Source organism: Bufo bufo, chromosome 5 (assembly GCF_905171765.1).
Source record: "Bufo bufo chromosome 5, aBufBuf1.1, whole genome shotgun sequence".
Lineage (NCBI taxonomy): Eukaryota > Metazoa > Chordata > Amphibia > Anura > Bufonidae > Bufo > Bufo bufo.
Window position 1 is genome coordinate 404,166,937 of NC_053393.1, and position 14,073 is coordinate 404,181,009.

Here is a 14,073-nt window from a genome sequence, read left to right on the forward strand (position 1 = left end):
GTACCAACAATCCCTTTACCAACTGCCTGAACTGGTACGGCAGGTACATCGATGACATGCTCATCGGGAGCAGCGATGTACCTGCCGTACAAGAGTTCATACAGTACTTACAAAACAATACCTATAACCTGCGATTTACATACAATGAGGATCCCAAAATGATCCCCATTTTCGAAAGTCATCTACAGCTGCCGCCGGTCTGGTAGCGCTGCAGCAGCACTTGCAAATGCCATCTCACCAACTGTTGTGCGACGTGAGCACGCGCTGGAACTCCACATTCCACATGTTGGCTAGGCTTTGTGAGCAGCAGAGGGCAGTAGTGGAATACCAGCTGCAACATGGTCGTCGCCTTTCCAGTCAGCTTCCGCTCTTCACAAGCGATGAGTGGGTATGGATGTCTGACCTCTCTGAGGTTTTATGCAACGTTGAGGAATCAACACAGATGGTGAGCGCGCAATGCCGCTATTATCAGCATAACCATCCCACTTCTGTGTCTACTGAAACGCTTGCTGCTCACATTGAAGGCGGACACTTTGCATGTGGAAGAAGTGAAAATGGGGGAAGACAGTACACAGGGTGATAACCAGATTACCCTCAGTTCGTCTTCTCAGCTCAAATTGGATGATGATGAGGAGGAGGAGGAGCAGAAGATGGTTGTTTCCGCTACAGAGGGTATTACCCATAGCAGGTTTATTCCATCTGCTCAGCGTGGATGGGCCAAAGAGGAGGATGAGGAGATTGAGAGTCATCCTCCTGATGAGGACAGCGAAGTCTTGTCTGTTGGGACTCTGGCACACATGGCTGACTTTATGTTATGTAGCCTTTTCCAAGACCCTTGTGTTATACGAATTTTGACCAACACTGATTACTGGTTGTTCACCCTTCTCGACCCCCGCTACAAAGAGAACTTCTCATCTCTCATTCCTGTGGTGGAGAGGACTAGCAAAATGGTGCAATACCAGAAGGTCCTTGTGGAAAAATTGCTCCAAAAATTTCCAGCTGACAACACTGACGGCAGAGTACGTAGTTCCTTGGGCAACCGAGGAGGGGAGACGAGGGGAACACACAGCAGTTCCAACAGAGGCAAGTCAACACTCTCCAAGGCCTGGGAATGTTTTATGACACCCCGCCAGCACCCTCACCCTTATGCGCTGCCTAGTGTCACAAGGAGAGAAAAGTTTTGGAAGATGGTGAAGGAGTACATATCAGACCGTGTCATTGTCCTCAATGATCCCTCTATGCCTTACAACTTATTGGATGTCGAAGCTGGACACATGGCACGAACTGGCGCTCTACGCCTTGGAGGTGCTGGCCTGCCCTTCCTCCAGCATTTTGTCAGAGGGGGTATTTAGTGCTGCTGTGGGCATAATAACTGATAAGTGCATCTGCCTGTCAACTGAAAATGCTGACCGGTTGACTCTTATCAAAATGATGAAGGCCTGGATTGTCCCTGACTTCTCTACTCCAGGAAAGAGGCTGAACATAAAGGCACTTTAAATGTGGCTTTTATGGTGTATTGAATACACTGTATTCCCATGCACCCCTTCCACCACAAAAAAGGGTATATGGTTCAATCTTCTTTTTCTCGTCTTCCTCCTCCTCCATCATATCAACATGCTTATTAGGCTGCCCTCACTACTAATGTTTTAAAGGGACCACTCAGCAGCAGACCCTCACTCCTAATGTTTTAAAGGGTCAGCAGCAGGCCCTCTCCCATAATGTTTTAGATGATCAGCTCAGCAGCAGGCCCTCGCCCCTAATGTTTTAATTTAGGGGTGCACAACCTGCGGCCGGTGGGCCACATGCGGCCCTTGATACCATTCTGTGCGGCCTCCAACCATTTGGTAACAGACATGTATGCCTATGTCTTGTGGCTGCTCACATGTATTTTTCATGTATTTCTCCCATTAGACGGGAGTCCTGGAAGTGTAACTAGACATTAATGGTATATAATGTGTGTTCAATATGCCATAAGTACAATATTTCAGTTGTTAATACACCTTAAAATTTTAATTTCGGCCCTCGTCATTGGTTCAGTCTGGCAATGTGGCCCCAACCAGGAAACATTGTGCACCCCTGTTTTAGATGGTCAGCTCAGAAGCAGACAATCACCACTAATGTTTCAGAAGGTCAGATCAGCAGCAGACCCTCAACCCTAATGTTTTAGAAGGTCAGATCAACAGCAGGCCCTCACACCTAATGTTTTAGAGGGTCAGCTCAGCCGCAGACCCTCACACCTATTTTTTTAGATGGTCAACTCAGCAGCAGACCCTCACTCCTATTTTTTTAGATGGTCAGATCAGCAGCAAGCCCTCGCCCCTAATGTTTTAGAGGGTCACCAGCAGGCCCTTTTTCCTAATGTTTTTGAAGGTCACCAGCAGGCCATCCATCATAATTTATGTGTAATAAAGGGTGTATTGGAGTGCCGGTTCCTTGTAATTTTGGGCAGCCCTTTCACTTAGTGCATAGGCCTTATGATTGTAGGAGTCCCACTACCTATACAATTGTACCACAATGTGAATGAGGCCCTCCTTTATGTGATATACAGGTTGTATCGGAGTGCCTCTTCCTTGCCTTCCTTCCTTTTTGGCAGCAGTTGCACTTTATATACAAGTAAATAAACAGGAAATCGATTTTATCTTTGGTTTGGTGCGTATTATTATCAGTCTATAAAAGTGGCATACTACTCAGACAACATCGCTCCCAGCAGCGACTTGGGAGTCCAAGATGCATCCAGACATCCTCCCCATGCTGTTCCTGAACAATTTCAGTGGTGTTTATATCAATTTCTGACCTTTTCCTATGAACCAGACACCCTCCCCTCTTCAGAGCAGGGGGTGCCTGATTTAATGCTCGGGTTCTCCCATTGAGTTCCATTGTGCTCGGGTGCTCTGTAGAGCACCCGAGCATCCCAAAGTGTTCTACTCGAGCACCCGAGCACTTTGGTGCTCGATCAACACTAATGTACTGATTATGATAAGACAATAACAAAACACTTTTAAAACATTAAAGGCAGGGAGCTAAGAAAAACCATTCCAGACTTACAAAGAGCTCAATGGGAAATGTAAAAATAAAATCAATTCTTTAAAGTTAGCTACAGAAAATCAAATTGCTAAGAACATCAAAATAAATCCCAAATGTCTTTATTTTAATAAATTTATAGATGCAAAAAATAATATTGACCCTCTAAAAGATGATCATGGGAATATATTTTTAGAGGATAAAGGGAAGGCAGAGATATTACTCATACTTTTTATCTCTGTTCACTACTGAACTTACAATGCCAGACAAAGGGATAGTAATCAAGTCTTAAGAACCATCTCCACCAAATATCTTAACACAAGAACTACAGCTGCATCTAATCAAATTATACATTGACAAATTCCTCGGCCTAGATGGAATTCATCCACAAGTATTGAAGGAATTCAATTCTGTAATTGGTAGTTTCTATTGAGCCCTGTACATGACAGTGCTCCATAGGAATATACAGAATTTCCCATACACTACTGTATTAAATCACAGTAGAGTATGGAAGCAGCAATCTAAAAATTGCATATTAAAGTCCCCTAAGGGAAAAATTGAAACAAAAAAATGAATATTTATATATAAAAAATTTAAATTAAAAACACCCCCTTTTCCCCATAATAAAAATAAACAATAAAAAAATAAACATCATTTGAATTGCTGGGTCCCAAAATGCCAGAAATATTAAAATATAAATGCTCGTTACGGTAAAAAGTACAGATTGCCCCGCAAAAAATTAGCCCTCACGAAGCTCCATAGAGCTCTGTAAAAAAGTTATAGGGGTCAGAATATGGCAATGGAAAGAAAAATATGTGTATTTCAAAGTTTTCTTTCAGTTCTGAAAAATATATATTATAGTGTAGTATCGTTTTAATTGTACTAATCCAGAGAATGAAGGTAACAGTTCAGTTCTACCACATAGGGAATACCGTAAAAACTAAATCCATAAAACTGTGGAGGAATTGCGTTTTTTTCCAATTCCACACCATTTAGATTTTTTTTCAGCTTCCCACTACAAATTTACCAATAATAAATGGTGCCATTAAAAATTACAACTTGTTCAACACAAAAAACACAGCATATGGCTATGTGAATGGGAAAATAAAAAGAGTTATAGCTCCGGGCAGGCAGGGAAGGAAAAACCAAAGCACAAAAATGGAAAATCGCCTAGGCTGAAAGGTTTAATTTATTTGTTGTGTTCTTCTGTTGCACCACTGTGTATTCAACATGTACACTATGATCGTTCTGAGAAGAAGGTCAAAGCCCTTGAACAACAGTAGATCAAATATGCCATTTTCCATAATTCGTCAATTCAATAAGGACTCCTTGTAATGTTTTATTATAGTCTTGTCATTATGAAAGTGTCTAATAATATCTCGTCTGAATAATCATTGTTTTGTTTACATTTATATGAAACAGGTTAGCTCTTACCAGAAATTTCAGGGGGGGAAGCAGAGCTGACGAGTTTATAAACTCTGAGGTGTTACTTTTGTCTTCCCACATGACAAGTTAAAAGTCCAAGTATTTTCAGGTTAGGCCTGTTTACTGTAAAGGAAACCTAACATATCACATCACCTGTGCAATAATGCAGTTCTCTTTTAATAAAACTTGCACGTCAGTTGATTTGCAATGGACAGGAAACGGGTTTTGACAGTGTTATCACTGCAAGCACCTTGTAATATTACAATTATGTTTCATTTAGTATTGATGCATTGACAATTTGAAGGGAACCTCTCATTAGCATTTAACCCCCCTCAAACTGCCACCACCTCAATATGCACGGTGACAAGTTTCACATTGATGATCTTTCCTTTTTTTTAGCAATTCAGCTATAACACAGAAAGAAGTTTGGATGCTGTATTCCATAAAATCATGGGCGAGGAGCCACTCCTTTTAAGAGTGACCCTTCTGGCTTGACTGACACCCTGAAGGCCAGCTCCATCATCATAATCTACCTCCAGCAGCATTTTTGCAATCTGAATAACACTGGAGATTGCTTGTAATGTGTGTGGGACATCAATCAAGCCAGATGGTTGACTGGACAGAGTGACTCTTACAAGGAGCAGTTCCTCACCCATGACTCCTTACACACATTGGACTTCAGCATTCAAACTTCTTTTTTCTACTTTTGGCTGAATTGCTTAGGATTTACAAGATCATCATTGAGAAGCTATCTCCATCCTAGATACCCTTTAAGGGTACATACACATGTGTCAGATTTCACAGTTTTCAGCTTTGCTTCTGACCATTAATCTATGTTAAATCTGCATGTCATAAATCTGGGTTTTCCGTAGCTTAGATTATAGGCTATGTAAACTTTTGCACAGATTTTCTTTATTGTTCACTTTCTTGCCAAATACAACTTTCTAAATAATAAATTCAAAATGTTTTGTTTCAGCAGAGTGTGAGTCTTTAGCCAAGCCCCTAAATTTGAAGTACCGTAAATACATCAGTGCACTGCTCCTGCTTTTGACTTCTCTCTCTGCTCTCTTTCCTTCCAGAGATTGCATCAGGGACAGGGAGGAGGATGTACAGGGCAGATCAGACTATGGAGAGAGGGTAAAACATCCAAGCATGAAAGCTCACACAGGCTGTAGGAAAAGAACACAAAGCAGACAGGGGGAAAATCACATAGAGATAAAAAAAATTACCCATGTCAAACTTTGCAGGGGGCCTTTTTTTATTTATTTTCCTCACTTATGTCCTCACTGATATATTCTGCAGCGCCTTACAGACATTTAGTATCATACTGTCTCCAATAGGGCTCACAATTAGTGTTGAACGAAACCAAGTATTGGAATTCGATCTGAATTTCAGGAAAAAATTGATTCATCACAAATCTGGATTTCTTGGCGATTCGTGGTAACATATCAGATCTTTCTAAAATGGCTACTGCACAAGTTACAAAGTGAAAGTCAGAAGTCCGGGGATCACACATAATGCAGTACAGCCAGCCAATCAGCAGATAGCCAGCCCCTGTGATGTCACAGCCCTATAAAAAGCCTCATGGCATTTTACTGTGTACGTAGTGCAGGGAGGGACATGACAGGCACTAGGGACAGTGATTAGGAAAGACTTTAATTACAAAATATTAGTTTTGAACAGTTCAGGGACAACACATAGTGTAGGGATATAATAGGGAGACTTTATCCACACTATGGGGGTAGTGCAGGGGCCAATAGAACAGGGTAAACTTACTGCACTAATTAGGGTTAAAAAGCCTTCTAATACTACTCATTTTAGGTTGTTTACATTTTTTTATACACAATTAATTCTGTTAATCCTTAATTCTGTAATTGGGGTTAAATACAGTCTAATACTATTGATTTTGGGGTGTTCACATTGTTTTTTTTACATAAGTAATTCTATTTTTTTTTTTTTTTTTTTTAATTTTTAATTTAAAATAATAGAACAAAACAAAGTATAAAAAGGTACATATAAATGTGTCATATATATCAAGCATGACATAGGAATAATTTGTACATCGAGGTATATTTGTACAACGAAGCAGGATCCAAATGGATATAATCTTGACCCTATATAGATAAACAAATGAAGATACAGTAGTTCCCTTTATAGCATATCTAGCCTGTGATAGCAGTTTTCCTAATCCTTCGAGTTACATAAGGTGTTTTCATAAGGTGCATTCCTGTAATAGTGAAAGTTTGAGTAGTTGTAAATTTAGCTATCTCGGTTGGGGAGCCTATATTCTGACCATAACTTCCATTGTTTAGAAAATGTGTTGTGGGTACGTGTTTCCCAAGAGGAAATTTCCTCAAATCTAAACAATTGGTCAACCTTCAGTTTCCATTGTTCCAAAGACGGAATAGAGGTTGATAACCAGAATTTAGGCACTAAAAGGCGTGCTGCTATCAGTAATTGTCTAAATAGAAATGAGGGATGGGGGGGGGTTTTGTTAATATCTATGTTGAGTAGAGCTAAAGACGGAGATATCTGTATATTTGTGTGACAAATCAAATTGCTTTTATCAAATATGGATTGCCACCATTTGTTAATTATGGGGCAGGACCACCATATGTGATAGAATGATCCTCTATCCTCAAGGCATCTCCAACATTGGTCCGTCGCCGCATCTGAATAAAGAGAAGTCACGTCTGGAGTTCTATACCATCTGGTTAAGAGCTTATAACCATTCTCCTGTATACGTACACAGCGAGATGATCTATGTGGAGATAGCAATATTTTTGGTAAATCAGAAAATGCGAAATCAAGGCTTAAATCTTTTTCCCAGCTTCTAATAAAAGCTGGTTTGACTAGTGACGGGGAATTATTGAGTTTTCTATATAATTGTGAGATTAACTTTTTTGGTGGATTAGGGTAAGTCAAGAGTGATTCTATCCAGACCAAGGGTCTCAGTCGATCTTTATTTGAGATGTGTAATGATATATAAGAGTGAATATATAGGCTAGCAGGTAAAAACTGTTTGTGAGGATTCAGTTTAGTTTGAATCTCTTTGACTGTGAGGGGAGTGTTTTCAGATTGGTGAAGGGCAAATATGGATATAACAGAATCTCTAATGTCACGTGGAGTGCAGTCTCTTATTACTGGGAGAGAAGTACCTATAACATCTCCCACCGAAAGGGTTGGTGATGGAAAGGGTATTGAACAATGCGAGGATTGGAGATGTTTCCAAGCATTGAGGGTAGCTTGTATTATTGGAAAGGAACAGGAGGGGGTTTTACTCAGGCTGGAGTTCCCTAACAGAAGAGACCGAAAGGGTTGACCTACAAGTTCTTGTTCCATCGCTACCCAAGATTTAGGATTGGGTGTTCTGAGCCAATCTATAGCTCTGGATAGTAAGACGGCCCTGCCATATATTTCAGGATCTGGGAAGGCTATGCCTCCTGAATGCTTAGGGTGCGTTAATAAGGAATAAGAGAGTCTTGGTTTTTTTTTGGTCCAAATGAATGAACTAAAAAGTTTTCTGAGGGAGACATAATAAGACTTAGGGACTGGGATGGGTAAAACCTGTTGGAGATAAGTAAGGCGAGGTAAAATTAGCGAGACCAAAAGGTTTTTACGGCCAAACCATGATATCGTAGGAATATTTAGTCTATTTATGTCAGTAGTAATAGATTGTTAGAGGGGCAAATAGTTAAGTGCAAATAGTTCAGACGGATTGGGGCTTATCTCGACTCCCAAATAAGTGATGTATGGAGATGACCAATCGAAGGGAGAGTTCTCTTTTAGACTCAATTGGTTTCTATGAGAAATCTTCACACATTTCACTAGGGATTTTTGTTTATTTATTTTAAAATTTGACAAAAGGCTATATGTTTCTAGATGTTTTTGGATTAAGGGGAGTGAAGTACTGGGATTGGATGTCATAATCATTATGTCATCTGCGAAAGCCGCAAGTTTGTGGTTTTGGTCTCCCAACATGACTCCATGGATGTCCCGGTCTGTTCTCAGTCTAGCAAGAAGGGGTTCCAGGGCTAAAACAAAAAGTAAGGGCGAAAGGGGACATCCCTGACGAGTGCCATTTTGTATGCTAAAGGGGTCGGTTAGGTCTCCATTAATTAGTACTGATGCTGAAGCTTGGGAGTACATTGCGAAAGTTGCTTGTACAAAGGGATCAGGCAGGCCAAACCTAAATAAGATTTGTTTTAAGTATACCCAGCCAATTCTATCGAATGCTTTTTCTGCATCCGTGCTTAAAAGAAGCAGCGGTTTTGACCGTAAAACAGAGTAGTACAGCACGTTTAGGACTCTAGCTGTGTTATCTCTACCCTCTCTTCCTCTAACAAAACCCACCTGATCCCCATGTACAAGCAAGGGAAGCAGGGTCGCAAGGCGGTTAGCTAACATTTTCGCAAGTAGTTTAAGGTCAATGTTAAGAAGTGAGATGGGCCTATAGCTTGCGCAATGTTTGTGGTTTTTCCCTTCTTTGGGGATTAAAGTTATGTGGGCCATTGTCATATCTCTGGATAAATGTTTCCCCTGTAAAGCCATGTTGCAGACTGAGAGCAGATGCGGAAGAACCACTTGCTGGAATGTCTTGTAATAGATCACTGGGAATCCATCTGGGCCTGGGCTCTTACCATGTGGGGATTGGGCTAGTGCCTTAGTCAATTCCTCTAAGGTAAACTGGGATGCCAACTTAAGTTTATTTTCAGGTGTTAAGGTAGGCAGGGAGATTGAATCTAAGAAAGATGCAAGGAGATCTGAATGTGTTTCTGGATTCAGGGTAGGAGGAAGATTATATAGTGCTTCATAAAACGAGCGGAATTGATTTCCTATAAGTTTTGAAGAATATAAGGGAGCACCTTGGGGGGAGTCAAGTTGGTGTATATAGTTTGTGGATCTTCTATCTTTTATTCTTCGCATCATAAATTTAGACGCTTTGTCCCCATGAGCATAAAACTTATGTTGGGAGTTTAAGAAGTATTTGGCGGTGGACTGTTGTAATAGGGATTTCAGTTCTGCTTTTAGGGATGAAAGTTCCGTAAAGTGGGACTCTAATAAAGATTTTTTGTGTATTTTTTCTAAGGAGTAAATCCTACTATTCAAGGAATCTATTTTTTTGTTTCTTTCTTTTTTAAGGAATGAAGTGTCCTCTAATATAAGGTTTATGGGCGTCCCAAAGCGATTGGTCTGAAGTTTCGTGTATTTTATTGATGGAAAAATATTCCTTGAGTAAATCCAATATCTTATCCCTAATCTTTAGGTTGCTCAATAAGGATTCATTTAGCCGCCATCTAAATTTACTTGGGTTAGGTGTGGGTGCTGAAATTGGGAGGAATATAGGAGCATGGTCCGATAGAAGTATGGAACCTATTTGGAGGTGTTCCTTAGACACAAAGAGGTAATCCAATCTATGATATGATTGGTGGGGATGGGAGTAAAACGTATAGTCTTTTGCGTCTGAATTGAATACACGCCATACATCCATAAGGTTTAAATTCCAAAAGCCGTCTTTTATAAAACGTAGTGTTCTAAGAGAAAAGCTCGATTTACAGGAAGAGGAATCTAGGGAAGGATTTAAAGTAGCGTTTAGGTCTCCTCCAACTACTGTCAGACCCTCTGCAAAGGATTCTATTAGGGGAAATATTTTCGTAAACCAAGTATGTTGGCCTGTGTTAGGGGCGTACAGATTTATAATGGTGTATGTTTGGGGACCTATAGAACCCTTCACTAGTAAGTATTTCCCTTCTGGATCTTGGAGTTGGGAGATATATTTAAAAGGAATCTTCCTCTGGAATCCAATGCTCACCCCCCCGGACGCAGCAGAATTACCTCCACAATGATACCAAAGGGGGTAGTTGGAAAAGGATAAATTAGGGTAATGGTTAAATTTGAAATGAGTCTCCTGTAGGAGGAGGACGCTGGCCCCAGCTTTGCGCAGTAATGCGAAGATTTGGCTCCTCTTAGAAGGGGAGTTGAAGCCCTTCACATTAAAGGACGCAAATGATAAGTCAGCCATTCAGTTTGATGTATGGGACTCTACCTTTCTTGTTTCTGCTGAAGCTATATATCCGGGAGGGTGAGAAAGGAGCCAGAGAATTCTTCCACCATGTCATGTAAGTTGGTCTAGTAGAAGTATGTACCTTTAACAAAAAATAAACAAGATAACAGAGAACTGTTAAATGAACTTTGAAAAAGTAAGGCCCAACTGTGTGGGTCACATTAAGAGGCATAATAAGGATCGCAAGGGGGGAAAGGTGTTGTCAACCCTATTGTGATCCTCACAGCACATTAATACAGCCTCAACCGTGAGGCAAGGAGACAGATTGACTTTAGATGTCCGGGGTGAATTGGGAGACTGATAAGAAAGGAGGGGAGGGGGGGGGGGAGGGGAGGAGTAGGGGGGTAGGGAAAGGTGTAGAAAGGGGAATAGTGGGCACGGGTAAAGAGATTAAGTAAGGAGCTTAGATAGTTAAAGAAACCTTGGGCATCAGGCTATATAAGATTAACCCAGAGTTATGGTGTCATCTGGCTGGTCTTGCATTTGTTCTTCTGGGATCTCGGAGTGCGTGGAGGCTCAAAAGGTGAGATCTTTGGAACTTCTGGCAGGTCAGTGAGATCTTGATATAGTTCCCAGTTTTCTATAGGGAGAGGAGGAATCTGCAGGTGCTCATATGCTCCAGCTAAATCTGAGAAAGATGAAATGGTGAGGCGGCGTCCCTCATAGAAAAATGATATCCCGAATGGAAAGGTCCATCTATATGGTGTCTTCTTTGTTCTAAGCCAGTCAGTCAGGGGCTTCAGGCTTCTTCTCTTCTTGAGGGTAGATGGAGCCAGATCTTGGAAGACTGAAATAGGAGTTCCCTCATAGGACATATCAGGTGTGTTTCTTGCTGCTTCCAGTATTGCCGATTTGGTCTGGTAGTTAAGGAACCGACATATTATGTCTCTTGGTGGCTCTGTAGGTTTGGGCTTAGGTCGCAGGGCCCAGGGGCGCCCTTTCCACTGTAATCTCTATTGGCATATCTGGGCCCAAGATAGCGCTGCATATCTCTATCACCACCGTCGGGATACTTGCTGCATCGACGGATTCCGGCACTCCCCTGAAGCGCAGGTTGTTTCTGCGCCTCCTGTTTTCCTGATCTTCCACAGCATTGTGAAGCTCATTCAAGTAAGTGCGGCATTTCTGTTGGGAGGAGGCATTGGCTGACTGGTGCTCCAAGACAGCAGTTTGGTGGGACTCTAAGGCGACGACCCTGTCACCAATGTGGTGAACATCATGGCGGAGGGCAGTTAACTCACTGAGTATTGGTTCCATCGCCATGCTGAGGGATTGCTTCAAGAAGCGACGGGTGATGGGGAGAGCTGTTTTGCCATGGGAGTCTTTTATGTCGCTTTCCACCTCGGACATCTCAGGGGAACGGTCACGCGCCTTATGTGATGCAGCCGGCGCCATTTTAGGTTCCCTGGCCGCTACTGTGGCGGCAGCCTTCTTTATAAATTTGTCCATATCCCCGCTAATATGAAGGGGTTTGGGGGCATTAGAGTTATCCCCAGATCTTGGGTTACCGATTTTGACCATCGTCTCTTCTGTCGGCTTGCGTTAGCTAGTGCTGTGCAGGAATCAGTACGGAGAGCTCCTGACTATGCGGCCATCACAGTCCGGCGCTAGCTCCGCCCCCCCATAAGTAATTCTATTAATCCTTTATTTTGTAATTGGGATGAAATAGCGGTCTGATACTACTGATTTTGCGGTGTTCACATTTTTTTTGTACATAAGTAATTAAATTAATCCTTGATTCTGTGATTGGGGTTAACTAGTGCTCTATTTTTCACATATTTGGTTTTACATCTTGTTTTTTACATAAGCAATTCCACTAAGATTTGTTTTTTTGGGGGGTTGTTCTTGTGACTTATCAGAACAAGTAAAAAATAAACAGTGACATCAACACAAACTTACTGCTGACACCCTCCCCACTCTATCATGGGCCTACTACTTGTCTCAGCGTGTAACAGAACAGGTTCTTTAGCAATCTATGCAGATGGTGTAAAAGGAGAGTGCTCTTTCACTCTATAGTAGAATCTTGGGCCGCTGCTTGGTTAAGTCCTTTATACGGGACACTAACATTGACCTGTAAGGCTGAGTTCAGACTTCAGTTATTTGGACACTTTTGGACTTGTGACTGACCAAATAAGTGAAGTGTGAATTGATTCTAAGAGTGACGCCTGTCAACTGCCTGAAAAAGAAAAGATGGCTTTGGCAGCATTCCGCAATATCCAATATTCTTTAATAATAACCTCAAGACACCAAACAGCAACGTTTCGACTGAAGAACAGTCTTTGTCAAGCCTAATGACATCAATAACCATAGGCATATATATACCCCCCACATAAAATGCACGCCCCATTACATCATCAATACAAATCAATGTATAATAGAATGCATATGTCCACAAACTACCTTACACCCTCTTCGGGGACACCTTCTACCAGCAAAAGCGTGGTGTGGCGATGGGATCCAATGTGGCCCCCACCTACGCAAACATCTTCATGGCGGAGTTCGAGGATCGGCTGGTGTATCGCTCCAAATTTTCTGAGAGAGTTCTGTGCTGGTGGCGCTACATCGACGACATTTTCTTAGTCTGGACGGGTACTGCATCAGATTTGAATGAATTTCATGTACACCTGAATTCTGGGGTCCGGGACCTGCAGTTCACCGTGACGCATTCTGCCTGTGAGCTGCAGTTCCTTGACGTCCGAATTCGGGTACATGATGGAGAGATCCTTACTGATCTTAATGTATGACAGCAGCCATCCTCAGAATATGGTAAACTCCCTACCATGGAGTCAATTACTCAGGGTACGACGTATCATATCCGATGACACCCTTTTTGGATTTAGAGTTGATGAAATGTGTAATAAGTTCAGCAAGAGGGGGTACCCCAAAAAATTTATTAATCGTACCAAACAAAAGATTGTATCTATTGAACGCAGTTCCACCTTCACAGGGAAACCACAGAAGCAGGATACCCCTCGGATTCCTTTTGTCTCCATCTTTGGGAGTGACAGCGGTAATATTGCCACCATCCTCAGACAGGAATGGCAGATCCTGCAGAAAGGATTGCCCACGGTCACTGAATTTACAGTTCCCCCAATAATGGCTTATAAATGGAGTACTAATCTGCGTGACAGAATAGTTAAGGCTGACATAGGGGGGAAGGATAGTGAGAGACAGAAAAGGTTGGCACCACTGAGGAGTGGTAATTTCCCTTGCCTTTCTTGTTGCAACTGTGGTTGTATCATGAAAGGTGACGGTTTTACACACCCATACAGTGGTAAACGGTTCAAAATCAAAGGTCACTATACATGTAAATCCACTGATGTGGTGTACATGATACAGTGCCCATGTAGTTTGATATACGTGGGGGAGACCACGATGGAATTGAGGGAAAGAATTAATAAACATAAAAGTACAATAAGAACAGGTGCACTCGACAAACCGGTTGCAAAACATTTTATTGAATGCAAACATTCCATTAATCAATTGAGATTCCGTGCTATTGATAGCGTAGGATATTTGAGACGGGGGGGTGACAGAAAGGGAATCCTGAGGAAAAAGGAGCT